Source organism: Triticum urartu, chromosome 1A (assembly GCF_056163025.1).
Source record: "Triticum urartu cultivar PI428250 chromosome 1A, HENAU_Tu73, whole genome shotgun sequence".
Taxonomy (NCBI): Eukaryota; Viridiplantae; Streptophyta; class Magnoliopsida; order Poales; family Poaceae; genus Triticum; species Triticum urartu.
The window spans coordinates 460574454-460593953 of NC_141873.1; positions in this window are offsets into that span (position 1 = coordinate 460574454).

Here is a 19500-nt window from a genome sequence, read left to right on the forward strand (position 1 = left end):
TCGACAAATCTATCATCAGTTGCTATTGTCTGTAAGTGATTTCTTTCTGTAATTTAAGTCTCAAGCTAGCTGTAGTGATCATTTTAATCAATCATTACCTGTAATTATCCTCACTATATTCTTTTCTGTGGTATTATGCAGGATGAAGATTTATGAAATGAAAAAAGGTGGATGCTATGGCATTGGGTTCATTGACCCAAATACCATTAATGAATACACATGGAAATTAGATCCATATTATGAAAAAGTGTAGAGGAAAGCATGCTAGAGTTCTTGAAGCACCTCAATACCAATGAAGATATACTACTTCCTTACAACTTCGAGTGAGTCACACTGTCTTGTACTACAAATTTTGTTTTTGCCTACTAGCTAGCTACATGTTTTTGCTTACATATGCCCGCTTAATTAAGACATGCAAACGTGTGTGCATGTAGATTTCACTGGATCTTGTTAATCATTAAAGTTGATGAAGGAACAGTTGAAATACTGGACTCACTACTTAAAAAAGCAAGTGACTACACCATCTTGTTTGGGATAGTCAACAGGTAATTTCAATCATTATTAACTATATATCGGCCTATTTAGTTCGTCATTTCCTGATATGAACTATTTAATAACCCCTTTATTCATTTTCTTTGTCGGCGGGCAGGGCTTGGGCAAAGTTCATCAGTGTCACTCCAGGCCAATGGAAACGAAAGCTGAAATGGTATCGACCCAAGGTAAGTAATTAAGTAGTACTAGCTAGCTAGCTGCCATCTCTTTAATTATCATGCTTGATTAATTATTATCTGATCAAATTCCATTCTTGTAAAGGCCCTGAAGCAGGCGTCGGGGAATAATATGTGTGCATACTACGTTTGCGAGAACATTCACATGATGGCGTCTGAAAGGAGCAGATCTCAAAGACAGGAGTGGGTACGTTTGTCAGAACACTATTCACAATTTTTACACCATTATCGATATCTAGTCACACAACTAATACACATGCATATTGATCTCCTTCTTAATAGTTCAAAGAGGTGCGGGAGCAGCTCCTAGCAGAGGACCGCATAGAAGCAATTCAAGAGGAAATAGCGGGATTTTTGCTCGACCAGGTCATAGATCCCAAAGGAGAATACTATTACCCGCTACCGCCCCCATGAACCACTTCCAATTGTCATCGTGCTCCGAAGGCACCAATTAGGCTAATGCCACTGGCTCCGAAGGCACCACTTAGGAGGAATTGTATATAGCTAGCTAATTGTATATATATACATGTGTGTATATATGTGTGAATTAATTAATGGTGGTTGTGAGACATTCGATGATATATATATATATGATCGGTTCTACTAGAAATTCTATTTATATATATGCATAACGTGTACAATATGTAGTATCGTAAAATACCAGCAAACGAAATAGAATTAAATGGAAAACACAAAATTAAATGAAAAAGAAATCATAAACCCAAAACCCCCCAACCTTTTAATACCGGTTGGTGTCACCAACCGGTACTAAAGGGCTCCCTGCCCCCGGAGCTGGCTCGTGCCACGTGGTTGCCCTTTAGCACCATTTCGTGCTGAACTGGTGAAAGTGCATCTAGTGCCCCTTAGTGATTTTGGTGTATTGAAGACTTATAGGTTAAGGGACTAATGCGTTTGTGAGTGTACACAGGTCTATAAGTCTATGAGGAATTTGATATTTACACATATAGTCGACCCCTAAAAATCAAGTTCTTCGACTAAGGACTTTGAATATCTGAAGACTTTCTGAAGACTTTGAAAGTGAAGAAATTGGTGTGACCGTGAAGACTTGGTATTCATTCGAGGAACATGAAGCGTGAAGACTTTTGTTTTCGTAGTTCCATTTTCTCTTTCTTGAGTCATAGGAAACACCGTACTGTTAAAGGGGGTCGAGGAAATACTAAGGAAAAATTTCCATGTGATGCTCAACTCAAAATCCTACACCTACCAAACCCTTCGAGTGAAGCCATTGGAAATCTCATACAGTTCAGTCAATTTCTTCAGTGACAGAGACGAAGTTCTTCTGGTCTCTGAGGAATTTATTCTGACTAAGGAGTTAGGAATTCGCTAGTGCGGATTGCCTACACAGTGAGGAACATGATAGCCCTGAGGATTTTGCTACTCAAAATTCCGACCGTTGCTGTGCTATGCGCCAGCTATCCCAAAATATCTATCCACCTAATGGTCATATCATTGAAGGGCATTTATGTCTTATCATGTCGGGCTGCTCCCTAGGCTATAATAGCCGCCCCCTACAACCACTAGCTGGTTGGCTGCTCCGAGAGAAACTGACACTTGTCATTTGAGAGCAACCCATCCTCCCAGGACTTTGAGTGAAAATCATCAAGTGAGGAAAAACCCAAACCCAAACACCTACAAACCCCAAGTGATTGAGCATCACTGAAGAGATTGATCCTGCGTGGATCCGACGCTTGTTACCTTTGAAGACTGTGCTTCTTCGAGATGGTTAGGCGTCATGGTCTAGAGCATCCAAGAGGAATTGTGGATCGCCGAGTGACCAAGTTTGTGAAGGTTCGGAAGTCACCTGAAGACTTACCACGAGTGATTGGACAAGGTCTGTGTGACCTTAGTTCAAGGAGAATACGATGAGGACTTGGTGTCCTGAGCTGCGTGTTCAGGACTGGGTGTCCGGGACTGTGTGTCCTCGAGTTTAAATACTCAGCCGCTCCAACCAGACGTACAACTGAGACAACAGTTGGAACTGGTCTACCAAATCATTGTCTTCACCAAGCTTACTGGTTCTATTTCCTCAACTCTTTCATTTCCTCGTAACTGTGTTGTGTGCTTGTTCATATCTTTGTTTGAAGACTTTGACTGAAGACTTTCTCAATTTCCTCAGTTCAATTTCTTCAGTCTGTTTGTCTTCATCCTGTGTTATCATGTGCTTACGCTACCTTTACTCTGTGCCTGTCTTCATTTCATCATGATGACCATGCTTGTATTCTGTTATGTTTACTTTTGAGTACTTATTCCGCTGCTAGTAATTCTTCGCTAAGGAATTTCCTCACCGGCAAATTCCTCAGTGAAGAATTTCATAAAAATCGCCTATTCACCCCCCCCCCCCTCTAGTCGATATAACGCACTTTCAATTGGTATCAGAGCAAGGTACTCCCTTGTTCTATGTGATTTTGGTTTAACCGCCTGGAGTTTTAGTTATGTCGACCGCAGGTATGATCAAGGTCTCTGCTGGGTGTCCTACCTTCGATGGGACGGACTACCCCTACTGGAAGAATAAGATGTGAATGCATCTTGAGGCAATTGATAACGATCTCTGGTATGTTGTGGAAAATGGTGTTCCCTCAGTCACACCTTCTCTGAATGCTGCTGATGTGAAGAGATTCAAGCAACTCGACTCTCAAGCGAAGAACACCATATGTGGCCATCTGAGCAAAGGATAGTATGGCAGAGTGAGTGCTTTGGAGACAGCGAAGCTTATCTGGGACAGGTTATCCAAAGTGAATGAAGGAGTCTCAACACAGCATGACTCTCGAGTCGATGTTCTTCGCAATCTCTTCAACTGCTTCAAAAGACTCGACAATGAAAATGTTCAACAAACCTTCGATCGCCTCACTGACATCTCAAATGAGCTTCAAGCACTTGGTGCCACTGACATCACCGACCATGAGGTGGTGAAGAAATTGCTGAGGTTGCTGATTCCTCATTTGACACTCTGGCATTGATGATACAAGAACGTGTTGATTACAAGTCACTTGATCCCGCTGATATTCTCGAGAGGCTAAATACTCATGAGTTCCAACTTGCTGAAAAAAGAGATCTCTATGGTTCGAGCTATGGCAGATCACGTGCACTGAAGGCCAAGGCAGTATCTGAGTCCGAAGATGAAGACTCTGGTAGCAGCCTTGGTGATCCTGAAGAACTAAGCCATGATCTAGCTCTGCTCGTGAAGAAGTTCCAAAAGTTCTCAAGACGTGGTCGCTTTGGAAGACCCTCAAGGAGCAATGATTCCTCATCCAGTGACTACAAGAGGAGGCTCTGTCACAAATGCAAGAAACCTGGACATTACATTCAAGATTGTCCTCAGTGGGAAAAGGAATCAAAGAAGAAAGAAATACAAGGATTACAGTTCTGATGATGCAAAGAAAAAGAAGAAATCCACAAAATCTTCATCATCAAAATCCTCAAAGCCTTCATATCACAAGAAGAGCAGCTCCAAGAAGGCTAGGGCATTCATTGGCAAGGAAATGGACTCTGAGGCTGATCTGAAGAAAATTATGAAGAGGAGACATCTGAGGAGTCCGAATCCGGAGTGGCGAGCCTAGCTCTCGCTACTGCATTCGTCAGCAAGTCTATCTTCAACACCGAAGAAAATGACCTCACCAACAAGGCTGATGAAGGCGATGATGACTACGCTCCCACCTATTGCTTCATGGCAAAGGGTGCCAAGGTACTCAAATATACCTCCTCTGAATCAAGTGAGAATGAATCTGATGAAAACCTTAAGCCCAGCTATTCTAAACTTGCTAAGATTGTTGTAAAACAACAAAGGGATTTAGAAAAGGTTCAAAACATGCTAGACAAAAGTGATGATATGTTGGGTGAAGAAATGGATCGCACTAAAGCCTTGACTGAAAATCTTCAGAGACTTCAGACTAGGTTTGACAATCTTCAAGGTCATCATAACACTCTCTTATCCGATCATGAGAAGCTTTCTTATGAATTTCTTCAAAGAAATCAAGACCTTGAGAAGCTAAGAGTGAGTTATGAAGATCTTCAGAAGGAGCATGATTCATTACTTGCTCAACAAATCAGCGTTTCTCAGGAAGAATTTGTTCCTCCATGTTTGAAATGCATTGAACGTGAATCTGCTAATTCTTCACCTGAATGTTCAAATGGTGCTAATGTTTCAAATTCTTCACATGCCTCTGCTATCACTAATTCCTCATTTGAGGACATTGCTAGTATCACTGACGATGCAGGGCTGAAGGAATTGTACATGACAGGCATGTACAAAAGCCTCAAAGGGCATCAGACTCTTTGTGATGTGCTTAAAAAGCAGATCCTCAACAGGAACCCTAGGAAAGAGGGTATTGCCTTTGAGAGGAAACTCAATGCTGATGGTACATATTGGAAGCCTGAGCAGTACCCCACAACTACATGGGTTGCTGCAAAGGGACCTCCAGTTGATCCATCTAACTTATCTAGATTTGCATGTGAATCTCCTCATTCTGATGATGAGTCATATTACTCCAACTATAAACTGTTCAAAAATCAGAATGGTGAAGTATTTGCTAGATATGTTGGCACTAACTGCAGGAACGGCCCCCCTATGAAGAAAATCTGGGTTCCCAAAAGATGCCTTGAAAATCTTCAGGTGAATGTCATCATGACGCCACCTGTGAAGAATAGGAACCCCAGATCAAATTCCTCATATGGACCAAATTCTTCATATGGATCCAAGTCCTCATACGGACTAAACTCCTCACATGGATCATATTCCTCAAAAGGATCAAAGTCATCATATGAACATCATCGTGCTAACCCGTCTGTTTCGCAGGGAAGATCTAAGGATTATGGATATTTGCATTATTCTTTGAATCATTATGTCCATAAGTCCTCGAAGAATTTCTCTGCTTACTCTTATGCTTAATCTAACCCCTCTTATGTGAAACAAAATGGACTGGCTTCTATGCCATCCTTCTCGTATGGAGCTCGCAGAATGATGAACTCTTTGCCACCCCTTCAAATGTGGGTGGTGAAGAAAAGGAACTAATCTCTTCTGCAGGGTCAGGTCTCCAAATGTACGTAATCGTCTGAAGAATTTGCTGGAGACCTGAGTGTGCCTGATAGGACGCAAGCTAATCATGAAGAAATGAACTTCCATTTCTCACATCCTCATATTGCTTTATCTGTTCTTTTGCTTGATGAAATTGATCTGATGAAATGATGTCATATTCTTCACTGATGAAGTATATGAGTTTGTAAGCTGCACTAATTCATCTGTAGGATGATCAACCCAAAGCCACTGAGTGGGTCCTCGATAGTGGATGTACAAATCACATGACTGGTGACAAGAATCTATTGATGGATGCTCCATTATCTCTGTCGCATCTGAAGCATATCATCTTTGCTGGCAAAGGCAAAAGTCAGGTATTGGGTCTAGGTAAGGTTGCGATCACAAAGGATCGACACATGGACAAAGTCATGCTTGTTGAGTCCTTAGGATACAACCTTATGTCTGTCTCAATGCTTTGTGATCTTGATATGGTTGTTGTCTTTGGCAAATACCGTTGTGTTGTGGTTATGGAAGCTGACAATTCCAAAGTATTCGAAGGCTTTAGGAGAGGAGACCTGTATATTATTGATTTCTCTACAGGACCACAACCAGCCGTGTGTCTACTTGCAAAAGCTTCAGAAGGCTGGCTCTGGCATCGACGACTTGGTCATGCAGGCATGAGGAATTTGCACACGCTTGCGAAGAACAAGCATGTCATTGGCATTGAGAATGTCAAATTCCTCAAGGATCTCTTATGTGGAGCCTATGAAGCAGGGAAGATGACAAAGGCCAAGCATCCAGCGAAGACTATCATGACCACGACTCGTCCATTTGAATTGCTTCACATGGATCTCTTCGGTCCTAACCATTATTCTGCTGTTTCAAATGATGCATCTCAATATGGCTTTGTTATTGTTGATGATTACTCTCGATACACATGGGTACACATTGTTACTTACAAACATGAAGTCCAGGAAGTCTTCAAACATTTTCCTCGAGGGCTTCAACCAACTTTGGTGTGAAGATCAAGCACATCAGAAGTGACAATGGAACTGAGTTCAAGAATTCTGGTCTAGATGACTATCTTTATGAACTTGGTATTATCCATGAGTTATCTGCTCCTTACACTCCTCAGCAGAACAGCGTCGTGGAGTGCAAGAACAGGACTCTTGCTGAGATGGCTCGCACTATGCTCGATGAATACAAAACGCCTCGTCGGTTCTGGATTGAGGCAATTGATACTGCGTGCCACATCATCAATAGAGTATGTCTTCACAAATTCTTCAAGAAGACTGCCTATGAACTCCTAACTGATAAGAAACCCAATGTAAGTTATTTCAAAGTCTTTGGTGCTAAATGTTGGATTAGAGATCCTCATCACAACTCAAAATTTGCATCGAAAGCACATGAAGGTTTTATGCTTGGTTACGGAAAGGACTCGCACACCTATAGAGTCTTCAACAATGTTCTTCACAAGGTTGTTGAAACTATAGATGTGCGGTTCGATGAAACTAATGGCTCGCAAAGAGAGCGCCTACCTACTGTGATAGATGAACCAGCACCTGAGGAAACTATCAAGTTCAAGGCTACTGAGGATGTCATTCCTACTGAAGAATCTGCTGAAGAATTCATTCCAGAACATGAAGAACGTCGAGCTAATGCACCTGAAGAAAATACTGAAGAAAATGGTGCTGAAGAGAATACTAATCAAATTCTTCAACGACAACCAGCTCATCCTCGCATTGCAAAATAAGTGCAAGTTGAAAAGATCATCAATAACATCAAAGCGCCAGGTCCTCTCACACGCTCAAAAGCTTCACATTTATCTAACTTTTGTGGGAACTATGCTTTTGTCTCTATCACAGAGCCCACTAAGGTAGATGAAGCATTTCTGGAGCCTGAGTGGATTCAGGCCATGCAAGAAGAACTACATCAGTTCGAGCTCAACAATGTCTGGGAACTGGTCAAACGTCCAGATCCTCGCAAGCACAATATCATTGGCACAAAGTGGATCTACCGCAACAAGCAAGATGAAAATGTCCTTGTGGTGAGGAATAAGGCACGACTCATAGCTCAAGGCTACACACAGGTTGAAGGAAGTGATTTCGATGAAACTTTTGCACCTGTTGCTAGACTTGAGGCTATTCGCATATTACTTGCTTATGCTAACCATCATGATATCACTTTATATCAAATGGATGTGAAAAGTGCATTCCTCAATGGTAAGCTTGAGGAAGAAGTATATGTTGCTCAACCCCCAGTTTTTGAAGATCCAAAGAATCCTGACAAAGTCTTCAGATTCAACAAGGCCCTCTATGGCCTCAAGCAGGCCCCACGGGCGTGGTATGATACTTGAAGGAATTCTTCATGAAGAAAGGCTTCAAACCCGGTTCACTCGACCCTACTCTTTTCACTAAATCTTATGATGGTGAATTGTTTGTGTGCCAAATATATGTTGATGATATTATCTTTGGCTGTACTGACCAACGTTATAGTGATGAATTTGCCTATATGATGAGTGAAGAATATCAAATGTCTATGATGGGAGAGTTGAAATTCTTCTTAGGTCTTCAAATTCGTCAACAACGCAATGGCATATTCATATCTCAGGAGAAATACCTCAAGGACGTACTGAGGAAATTCGGCATGCAAGATTGCAAAGGCGTAAAAATTCCTATGCCCACAAATGGCCATCTATGCACTGATGAAAATGGTATCAACTTCAATCATAAGGTATACCGCTCCATGATTGGCTCTTTATTGTACTTATGTGCATCTAGGCCAGATATAATGCTCAGTGTTTGCATGTGTGCCCGATTTCAAGCTACACGGAAGGAATCACACCATAATGCTGTGAAGCATATTCTTCGATATCTAGCTCACACACCAACACTTGGATTATGGTACCCCAAGGGCTTGGCTTTTGATCTCATTGGATATTCTGACTCTGACTATCCTGGTGATCGTGTGGACCGCAAGTCAACATCTGGTACATGTCATTTCCTTGGATGATCTTTGGTCTGTTGGTCCTCGAAGAAACAGAACTGCGTATCACTATCTACTGCTGAAGCTGAGTATATTGCCGCTGGTTCTTGCTGTGCTCAATTGCTATGGATGAAGCAAACTCTCAAGGACTACGGCGTCAACATGAAGAATGTGTCTCTCTTCTATGACAATGAGAGTGCCATCAAGATTGCTCACAACCCAATTCAGCACTTGAAGACAAAGCACATTCAGATTCGTCATCATTTTCTTCGTGATCATGTGTTGAAGGGCGACATTTCTATTGAGCATGTGAAGACTGAAGAACAGCTAGCCGATATTGTAGCGACCCGACCCGAATAGATCAAGTCTTTGTGCTTAAGTGTCATCCCTGGATCGGTATGCTGACACACACAGTACTCGAGGATTTATAACAGAGGTAAATCACATGTAAAAGTAACGTAAATACTATTACCTCAATCCAAAATAGCAGAAGTAACAAGGTTGTGGATTCCCATCAACACCAACGGCAAAGTTGAGTGTAGAAATCGTAACCCTAACGTATCACTTACTTGTCGTAAGAAATCCTGCAACATGAGACGTTGCAGCCACAAAGGGTCAGTACATTGAATGTACTGGCAAATTCACACCATAGGGAATGATGAACAATGGCTATCACTACATGCATATATGGCTGGTGGAAAAGCTCTATGGTTATAAGTTATTGTGAAAATCCAATTTTTCCCTACTTCAAAGGAATAAATTTTATTTAACTATCATGGTGGTTTAAACATTGAGAATGGTTGACAGCATTCTCAATCCCAATTAAGTATCCTCATTAAAACTTAACAAAATTAATTTAACGTAACATGATGAGATTTAGATGATAATCCAGGTACTAGATACTCAAGTTGTCCATAACCGGGGACACGGCTAATCATGATTAGTTTATACACTCTGCAGAGGTTTGCGCACTTTTCCCCACAAGACCCGATCTCCTCCGTTGGATTTCTCGCACTACAAGGTGTTTGAGAAACGGATGACCGAGACATAGTCTTTCAGAAGCGTTTGCACCTTACGATGGGTAGACCGTACCACCTACAACCCCTACATCTGCTAGTCTACCACTGTAAGAGTTCACATGACTTAATCAACTATGCTAGAGCCCATAATAGCTTGTGGCTGCACACGGAAGTTTCTAGTATGAATAATCTCATGATCCTTTTGAGCCTGGGTGGCGAACCATAGGATGATCACACGGTATATCCCCGGGATCTCCTAGGACAACACTGGTATTTCCCCAGGTGTCCGGGCAAATCCACTGGTATATCCCCAGGGTGCCCCAACCAATCCACCCAGATGTGTATTAAAGTAGCCACCTTAAGTTAAACCTTAGTTAACAATAATCTCTCACATCTGTCATGAAATACTCTCAAACCCAATCCACGTCTATGAGCATAGCATGGCAATATAAGCATAACGTAATAGTAACTCCCAAGGGTTTGATAATAAACAGGTAATAGGTTCCTACCTCATCAACTACTTCCCAATCCCACAATTTAATTAGATCCTAATCATGCAATGTTTGAGGTTTGATCTACTGCAATGAAAACTGAGTATGAAGGGGATATGATCAAAGTGTGAACTTGCCTGCAATGTTGATGAAGATGATTCGCACTCAAAAATCTTGATAGATCTACTCGTCACACTCCGGTCAATCTATCGTAAGCAAGCAATAGTAACCACACATAAGCAATCACTCAAAAGATCAGAAAGATCGAAGAAGACGATTCGGAAAACATCAAAACCAAGCAAATAAATCTTGCAACATAAAACAATTTCTAACAATACCAAAATTATATGAATTTGGCCTTATCAGAAAGTTTAGGTCAAGAGCTTGGATTTGCAAAAAGAATCAACTCAAACGAAGCTACGAAACTCAAGTTATGATCAAACAAAGTTTGAATTCAAATCTGATCTAATTCAAATTTTAAACTTTTCAAAAACATGTTTGAGTTGTTTAATGGATAGAGGGGATCATAACGAAGACGTGGGCGTTGGTTTCATTGGATTTGGACAAACGAGTAAAAAGTTGTGCTTGTTTGAAGAACAGGGACTATTCTGTAAATAAAGTATTCACATCTAGGTCCCTGGCCGAAATTAACGGAAAAAGAAAACACTAAATAACGAACTTTCACTAACTAGTTCCAAACAGAGAAAGTTCTCTAAATAGATCTAACTAAAAAAACTAAACCATTTTTTAAACGAAAACCGAAATAAACCTAAAGGAAAATAAACCGAACCGGGGCGGTTTTATACCGGTTCGGGGCGGTTCTTCGGTGAGGAACCGGCAGCGGATCTCCGGCGAGGGCGGCGCAGCTCCAGCGACAGCGAGGAGCAGCGACAGCGGCGGGTGGCGGCGCAGCTAAGGCGGGGAGCGGCGCGGGGCGGAGCAGCAAGCCGGCGGTAGCAGTGGGGAAGCAGCAGCGGCGCGCGGCACGGGGCGGCGAAGCGTGCAGCGGCGGCGGCGAAGTCCGGCGAGGCGGCGCGATGCGGATCTGCGGTGACGCGGGAGTGCGAGGGTGGAGAGAGAGGCGGGGCCCGGGGCGGCGATTTTATAGGAGGGGAGGGGAGGCGGTGGCTTGGCGTGCGCGAGGGGCAAGGAGGAGGCTGGGGCGACCATGGCGTCCATGGCGGCCGCGGCGCTCCCGTGCTGGCTCGGGAGACCGAGCGGAGGTCGGGGACGCGCGGGGCTGGGCTGGCTGGGCCGCGGCCTGGCTGGGTGCTGGGCCGGCCCAGTCGGCAAAGATTTGTTTTTATTTTTATTTTTTTTATTTTTTTAAGATTTTCCAGGCAACAGATAAAAATATATATATTATATAGGTATATAATATATCAAAATTTTCAGAAAAAGAATTCCTACAACATGAACATTTTTATAAATAAAATACACACAAAATCAGATAATTTAAAGAGTGCTACTCGTCTAATAAAACCCAATAAAAATCATATTAAAAATACCAAAATGATTTCAAATTTATTTCTCTCCAATTTTTTGTTGTAGGGAATCATGTTACCCCAATTTCCATATATTTTATTTTTGGAGAAAAATAATTTGAATAAAACTCAAATAACCCAATATTGAAAATAATTTCAAATGGATTTTTAATTTGAGTTTCTTTGAAACTCCCAACTCATATTTCATATAATTTGAAGAAGTCATTTTATCTTCTCTCGTGAAAATCATTGAGTTGCATAAAGTTTCGGAATTGGAAATATTTTCAATTGAAATTCAAATATTTTCAACACCCCTTGTTATTTGAATAAATGGAAGAAGTCATGTCATCTTCTCTCCAGGGTTTTGTGATTGAAAAGAATTTGAATTCAAGAGATCATAAAAATACAAATGTGAAAGTTTGGGAAAGTCCTTTTATTCCCTCTCATTTAACTTTCAAAAAGTTTCGAATTTCACTCAATCACACTCAATCAAACAAATCTATCTATTTAGTATAACATTCCAAAATTTAGAATTTTGGGATGTTACAAACCTACCACCCTTAAAATGAATCTCGTCCTCGAGATTCGGAGAGGCTAGAAAGAAATAGGTTCGGTTCGGGGTCTTCTCAAAATCCATCGATCGTCTCCGGGGTCTCGGGTGCTACCACCCTTAGAAACATTGTTACGGTCCCATCAATACTCATATACTCCATCCTTATTCTTGACAGGGCCGGTCTTCTTAGATCATAAGGATAATTCCTTCTCTGGCTCTTCCGGCAGCGGCATAACCTTTTTCCTCAATTCTTCTGTACTTTCATCCTGGTAAGTTTATTCCGAGACTGGGTCTTCTTAGCTGACGGGTCTGGCGCCATTACTAAACAACTATCGATATCTCATGGTGGTCAACCATTTATGGTTTCTCCTGCAGTAAATGGGTCTGGTTGATCCTCACCGTATAACCCACAGTTGGCAACAACTGCCGTGTATAAGGGAAAAATACTTATACCATTCTAAGTTTAAACAGGGTTTTGATCGTCGTCTCTTTACTATAGGTAAGTCACTCAGATTTACCATCCCACATAGCAAGGCGAATAATAAGAGTAAGTCGGTATGGTGATCAATCCATCCCGCACCCAAATTATTACCCCATATACGGTTTAGTGAATCTCGCATTCTAACACTCGGTCATCCTCACAAGCATTGCAGAATTTCTCTTGTCGATGAACTGTGTTCGGAATAATCCATTGATTCTGCAAGCCAAACAAACATCTATCATCCCTTCACAACTCTCAGGTTTTGCGTAATTCCTATAAGATTGCCTATCGATAAAACATAACTCCTTCCAGGGTTTTTCCTTTAGCAAGAGTGTGCTTGCTTCTTGGCAGGTCCTGGGGCCTGTGGGTTATGGCCCATCTTATTACTTGTAATCATTGAACTCATCCTCGGGGCAACTGATCATTATTCCAGCATCCAACTTCCTAGCATCCTTAATATTCATCCAATTGTACTGTCTCTTTTCCTTCTATTGGCACCAAACCAAGACGTGAGTACTCAGACTAATCATGGAATTTCCATTGATCCATATTTCCAACATCATACCTCCTTTATATCCAATAGTAATTCATCTCTTCATCCTCGTGGGATATCCCACATACCGAAATAAAAACTTATACTTATGAAATCCATATTCTACTTCGTGGAACATCATTTTCCTTTCCAGGGTCAAGCGTTCTTATAGGGGAATATTGGCCATCTCTGCATGGCACTTCTTCAACTGGGAAATGTGAAACACATCATGAACTCCTGACAGTCCTTCGGGTGACTCCAACTTGTTGGCCACTTCTCCCATACACTCCAAAACTCGGTATGGTCCTACAAATCTCGGGGCTAACTGTCCCTTAACTCCAAATCGTTTAATTCCTCACAAAGGGGATTCACGAAGACATGCTCTATCTCCAATTTCATAGACTATCTCCTTGCGTTTTTTTGTCTACATAACTCTTCTGCCTGGACTGAGCTACCTTCAGTCTATCTCGAGTCAACTTAACATTCTCTTCTGACTCCTTGATCACATTTGGTCCAAACAACTGACGGTCTCCAACTTCATCCCACACACTCTTGGGGTATCACACATATCGAGACAAAACTCGTATTCATTTTGTCCGAAATCCACTCAGTGGAGTATCCTTATCTTTTCTAGTGGTCAAGGGTTCTTACAGGGTGCTACCACCCTTAAAATGCACAAATCTTCCATAGACCATATTTCTCATATCCTCAGAATGGCCAAAATTCTTCTTCATAGAGTTACAACTCATAAAATCCATATCAGTACCAACGATGCTAACTTTATTCATTCTCAAGTGATTACAATCTCTCGCTTCTCCATTACATGTCTCATCTCAACACCTCAATATATAAGAAAAATGTTCTCACTTCTACTACTCCATTTCTTTTGTTGCAAACTCAACTATCTAGCACAAGTTTCCTTCTCCTTAGGGCATTCTCTGGCAAAGTGCCCTGCTCCATTACAGCTAAAACATATTACTTCTGACAAGTCTCGAGGTTTCCTTTTTGGGCAACTGTTGAGGTAGTGCCCTGACTCCTTGCACCTGTAACAGGTGATATGACTCAGGTCCCTCCTGGGCTCCAATCGGTTTCTCTTCCTGGACTTTTCCATTCCAATCATGGCTTCTATTTCTTGTGGGTCATTGTCAGTGTCAAAACCGGCGGATCTCGGGTAGTGGGTCCCGAACTGTGCGTCTAGGACGGATGGTAACAGGAGGCAGGGAACACGATGTTTTACCCAGGTTTGGGCCCTCTTGATGGAGGTGAAACCCTACGTCCTGCTTGATTAATATTGATGATATGGGTAGTACAAGAGTAGATCTACCACGAGATCAAGGAGGCTAAACCCTAGAAGCTAGCCTATGGTATGATTGTTGTATATGGAGTTGATTGCCTACGGACTACAACCCTCCGGTTTATATAGACACAGGATAGGGTTAGGGTTACACAGAGTCGGTTACAATGGTAGGAGATCTTGAATATCCGCATCGCCAAGCTTGCCTTCCACGCCAAGGAAAGTCCCATCCGGACACGGGACGAAGTCTTCAATCTTGTATCTTCATAGTCCAGGAGTCCGGCTGAAGGTATAGTCCGGCTACCCGAACACCCCCTAATCCAGGACTCCCTCAGTAGCCCCTGAACCAGGCTTCAATGACGACGATTCTGGCGCGCAAATTGTCTTCGGCATTGCAAGGCGGGTTCCTCCTCCAAGTCCTTCATAGAAGATTGTAAACACCAAGAGTAGTGTCCGGCTCTGCAAAATAAGCTTCCACATATTGCCATAGAGAGAATAATATTAACACAAAGCAAATCTGCTGACGTATTCCGTAGTGCGTCATCACACTACAGCCAAGTCCTTCACTCGAATCGTCTTCACTTTTCCACCTCAGCGTGTTTTGCGAGGCGATTTCCTTGGCACGTCTTGTCAAAGCAGAGATCGTGTGCCCCCCTTTTATGGGATTCTCATCAATACGGACGTGGGTAACCCAATCGTGCCCGTTAGCATGTTTTCTCGATTAAAGGCGAGTCCCAAACGGTTACTGGAAGGGCTCCTGGTATTCAACCTCTTATAAAGAGACCAGGGCCTTACTCCTTTTCTCCAATCCCAAAACAAGTTCGCCCGTCGCCTCGAGTTCCAACACCCTAGGCTCCAAATTCCGGGCGCCTTAGACCTTCGACAATGTCCGGTTCCGACCTTCAAGGCCGATGGATGCCCTCCTCCGTCACGGAGGAGGACGTGCTAAAGTTGAGAGAGGCTAAGTTCTTGACCGCCGAAATTTCACACAGGTTTCCTGCTCAAAGGCAGGCTATCCCCAGTCCCCAGCCCGGTGAGAGCGTAGTGTTCGTGTCTCACTTCCTTCGGGGGTTAGGCTTCCCGATGGACCCCTTTGTGAGGGGACTGCTGTTTTATTACGGGCTGGAATTCCATGACTTAGCTCCGGAGTCCATCCTCCATATCTCCTCGTTTATCGTTGTATGCGAAGCGTTCCGCCGTGTTACCCCTCACTTCGGATTATGGCTCAAGACTTTCAAAGTGGAGCCGAAGATGATCAAGGGACGGCACGCAGAGTGCAGAGGCGCTGTTATAAGCAAAAATGCTGATGCTCCATGGCCCAAGGGCTCTTTTCAAGAGGAGCTAGGCTTGTGGCAACGAGAGTGGTTTTATATCACCGCTTCCCAGAGCACCAAGTGGGTGGCGCTTCCTGCCTTTCGCTCGGGTCCCCCACCACGGCTAGCGTCATGGGTTAACAGAGGGTTAGATTGGGGTTTGCCCAAAGACGTGCCCCTGTTACAGGGCCGAATTAAGGATCTCTTGGAAGGAGGCCTCAGCTTGGTCAAGGTGATGCAGGTCATGCTGATTCACCGAATATTGCCCGGCAAACGTCGCCCCCTTCGCCTGTGGGAGTTTAATCCAGAGGGACCGCGAGCTCTCCAGAACTTTATGGGCGCAACGCCCGCGGAGATGTATAGACTGTTCTTCGGATCACAAGAGATGTGTCCGGATTTAACCGAGGACGCAGGCCTAAGCTGCAATCGCCCGGATACTCAAGTAAGCAACCTTGTGCCCGGACCTTCTATCCGTATAATTGTCATAAACTTGCCCCTAAAAGAGCCGTCCTTTTAAATAGGAGTGGATAGCAAAGGCGAAGCTGATCAGGTGTCCGGCTCCCCTTCCTGAAACCAGGCCGGATCCCATGCTGGTCAGGATGCTGGAGATAATGCCTTTGGAGGGAGAGGACAAGGAAGCTATGGCCTCCTCGAAGGAGGCTTCTCCGAAGGGAGGAACCGACAATTCCTCTCCTAAGGGGAAGAAGAGAGCCGCCTCTGACGACCCGAAAACCATGGCCTCGAAACGGGGGAGAAAATCCTCGTCAGAGGGTCCTCGGCTGGGGAGTTCCTCGGCCGGACTACGCCCTCAAGGGGATCAGCCCTCCAGCGAGCCGTAAGTGGAGAAAAGATTTTCCTTTTGAGGGATGAGGGAAGTCCTTGATTTATATCTGAGAAGATTAGCCAAACCTTTATCTTGTAGCTCGGACCTCAGCCCTTCTCAGCAGAGCTCGTCTTCGGGGGATCTCCTTCCGGAGATGATGGAGAGCGGGACGCCTCCCCCTGCCGTGCCGCCTAGCGAGGCGGGCGACCCTGAGGTGTCGTCGCAGAGGGTTTCTCCAAATCCGGCAGGGACGGAAGGTGGCTATGCGGCCCCCTGAGGTTCTCCGCGTCCGGCCTTCGAAAGAGGTCATGGGACGAGTCCGGCACCATCTGGTGCTCGGCCGGAGGAGCTAAAGATTCTGCTGGGGCGAGCTTCTATCTCAGAGGAGCACCGCGCATTGATGGGCACGGTGATTGAAAGGATTTCATCCGTAGAGAGCGGATTGTATGAGGCCGTCAAAAGTTTACTGACGGGTTTCGAGGTACATTAGATAATGTATACTTTTGTCAGTTGCGCATGAATAAGATGCGCCCTGTGTAGGTAGTAGCCCCTGAGACTGCGCGTCGTCAAGAAATGACAGAACGCGGAGGATCATAATCCTAGGTCTAAGATGTCGCCTTTGAATGTAGGCAGCAAGGTGTCCGGAATCGAGCCGAACTGACGATTTTGCCGAACTAAAGCGGCAACTGGAAGTGGCAGATGCCGACATCACGCTTGTCGATAAGCGGCTTGATGAGGCTCAAGGTATGTAATTCCTCGGGCAGCATCAGGTAAGAACAGTTTTATGCCTGTGTCTTACGATGTGTGTGCTTGACGCAGATGGTGCGGCCGCCGTGGAGAGTCTTAGGGCAGAACTTGCCCGAGCTAAAGAACAAGCCAGCGAAAGTGATGCGGCCACCAGGAAAGCCCTTGAAGAGCTAAGAGCCGAACTGGCTGCTCATTGCCGAAGCAAAGAAGAGATGGCCGAGATGGCCGAAAAGTTAAAAAGCGCTACAGACCGTTGCAGACTTCTTGAAAAAGAAGACCAGGCGAAACAGACGGACTTAGAGAAGGCCGTTGCCAATGCCAAGGACGCGCGCTCTGCGATGAGAGCTGCGAAGGAGGAGCTGCGTCAGGCCGAACAGATTGCGGCTGGAAAGCCCTTTATGCTGCGAAGGAAATTTTGTGATCCGAAGTTTGCTCCGTTGGACCGGATGTGGAGTGTGGAGGATACCTATCTGGACTTGGCAGCGAGTGCTGCTGATGCGACCAAACACTTTCGAGATCAGAAAGATCGCGAAGTGGAAAAGCTTTTCTGGTTGCAGTTTCACAATCCAGAGCGTCCACTGGCAGTGGATGATCGTTTGGCTCAATGGGCCGAACTGAATAGGTTGTCTGGACTCGCCATGAAGTACGTCATGGGTCACCTGTGGCCGGGGAGATCGGAGCCGAAGAGTTATTTCAGCTTGGTGCAGCAATTCCTTGACGCGATGCCGCGTATAAATGCAGTGAAGAGGTCAGCATGCATAGAGGGCGCTAGGATGGCTCTTGCCCGTGTTAAGACATACTGGGCAGAGATGGAGACCACCGTTGTTGCGTCCCGAGATTCGGACAAAAGCCGAGTACCCTCCGAGCACTATTTTCAGGAAGTTCTTGAAGGCGCTCGTGTAATAGAGACACAGTGCCCGAAAGATGCTATGTTATGATAGCATATGTAATTATAAAGTAATATTTTGATAAATTGTAGTGGCCTTTTTTATACTTGTGCCTCCAAGTATTGGGAACACCTCCTGTGCGGCTGTTTTAAGATATATATATATATATATACAAAATCTGAAAGATGGCAGTCGTTGGCTTCAGCCCCCACGCACATAGTGCGGGGGTGCTCGCAGAAGACGCATTTTCACACTTAACCCAACATCTTGGTCCTACAAAGGAGGTGATAGCGCAGCGGGCCAGGCAACCGGACTATAATGCTTTAACACTTTCACTTAGCCATAGGAGTTTGACAGTGAGACTATTTAGGTAGCCCCTTGGTGGCAACTGCGCTCATCCGAGTTCGGGGCGCGTATGTGCCTGACCGGGAAGCGGCCCTTCGTTAAAGCGGAGGAATCCTATAGATTCCGATAGTTCATCGAGTGGCTGACCAGTCTCACGCTACATCATGACAGTCAGTTTTCGGCTTTCTCTACTGAGGTGCTCGCCCGGCCGAACCGGGGCACAATCGCAGTAGTTCTCCTGGTGCTACCTTAGCCGATAGAGCGGAACGTAAGGTAGCCGAACTCAGGAGCCGGGCAACCCAACATTTGACCAAAGACATGATTCGGAGCTGATGCATATAATGCCAAAACTCGCGACGCCGAACACTCCCTAAGGTGTTCGGTCTTTATGAGTGCGGGCGAAACAACACTCTTTATTAAAAAAAGCCCCTAGTGTCCAGGTACGTACAAAAATTCTGACATGGCCACATGCCAAGACGCCAGCCTCCTCCTTGGTTATATCAGAAAGAAAAAACCAGGGGATGTGTAGCAACAAGAGACAGTAAAAAAGGTTTACGCAGGGTCTTAATCTGAAAAGAATCCTTTAGGACGGGTCCCTACTGCACGTCTGCGCCTGTGTCTCCATTGTGCCGTATCCTGGACGGGCGTCGCACGACGTTCATCTGTAAAAGAGAGGAACTGAGTTGGAAACGGGTCATGCCGAAAAAGTTTAAAATAAGCAAAGTATAAAGTAAGATATATAAGATTGAGCTTTATTGTCTCTTATTGTATACGCGTGGAGCCCCT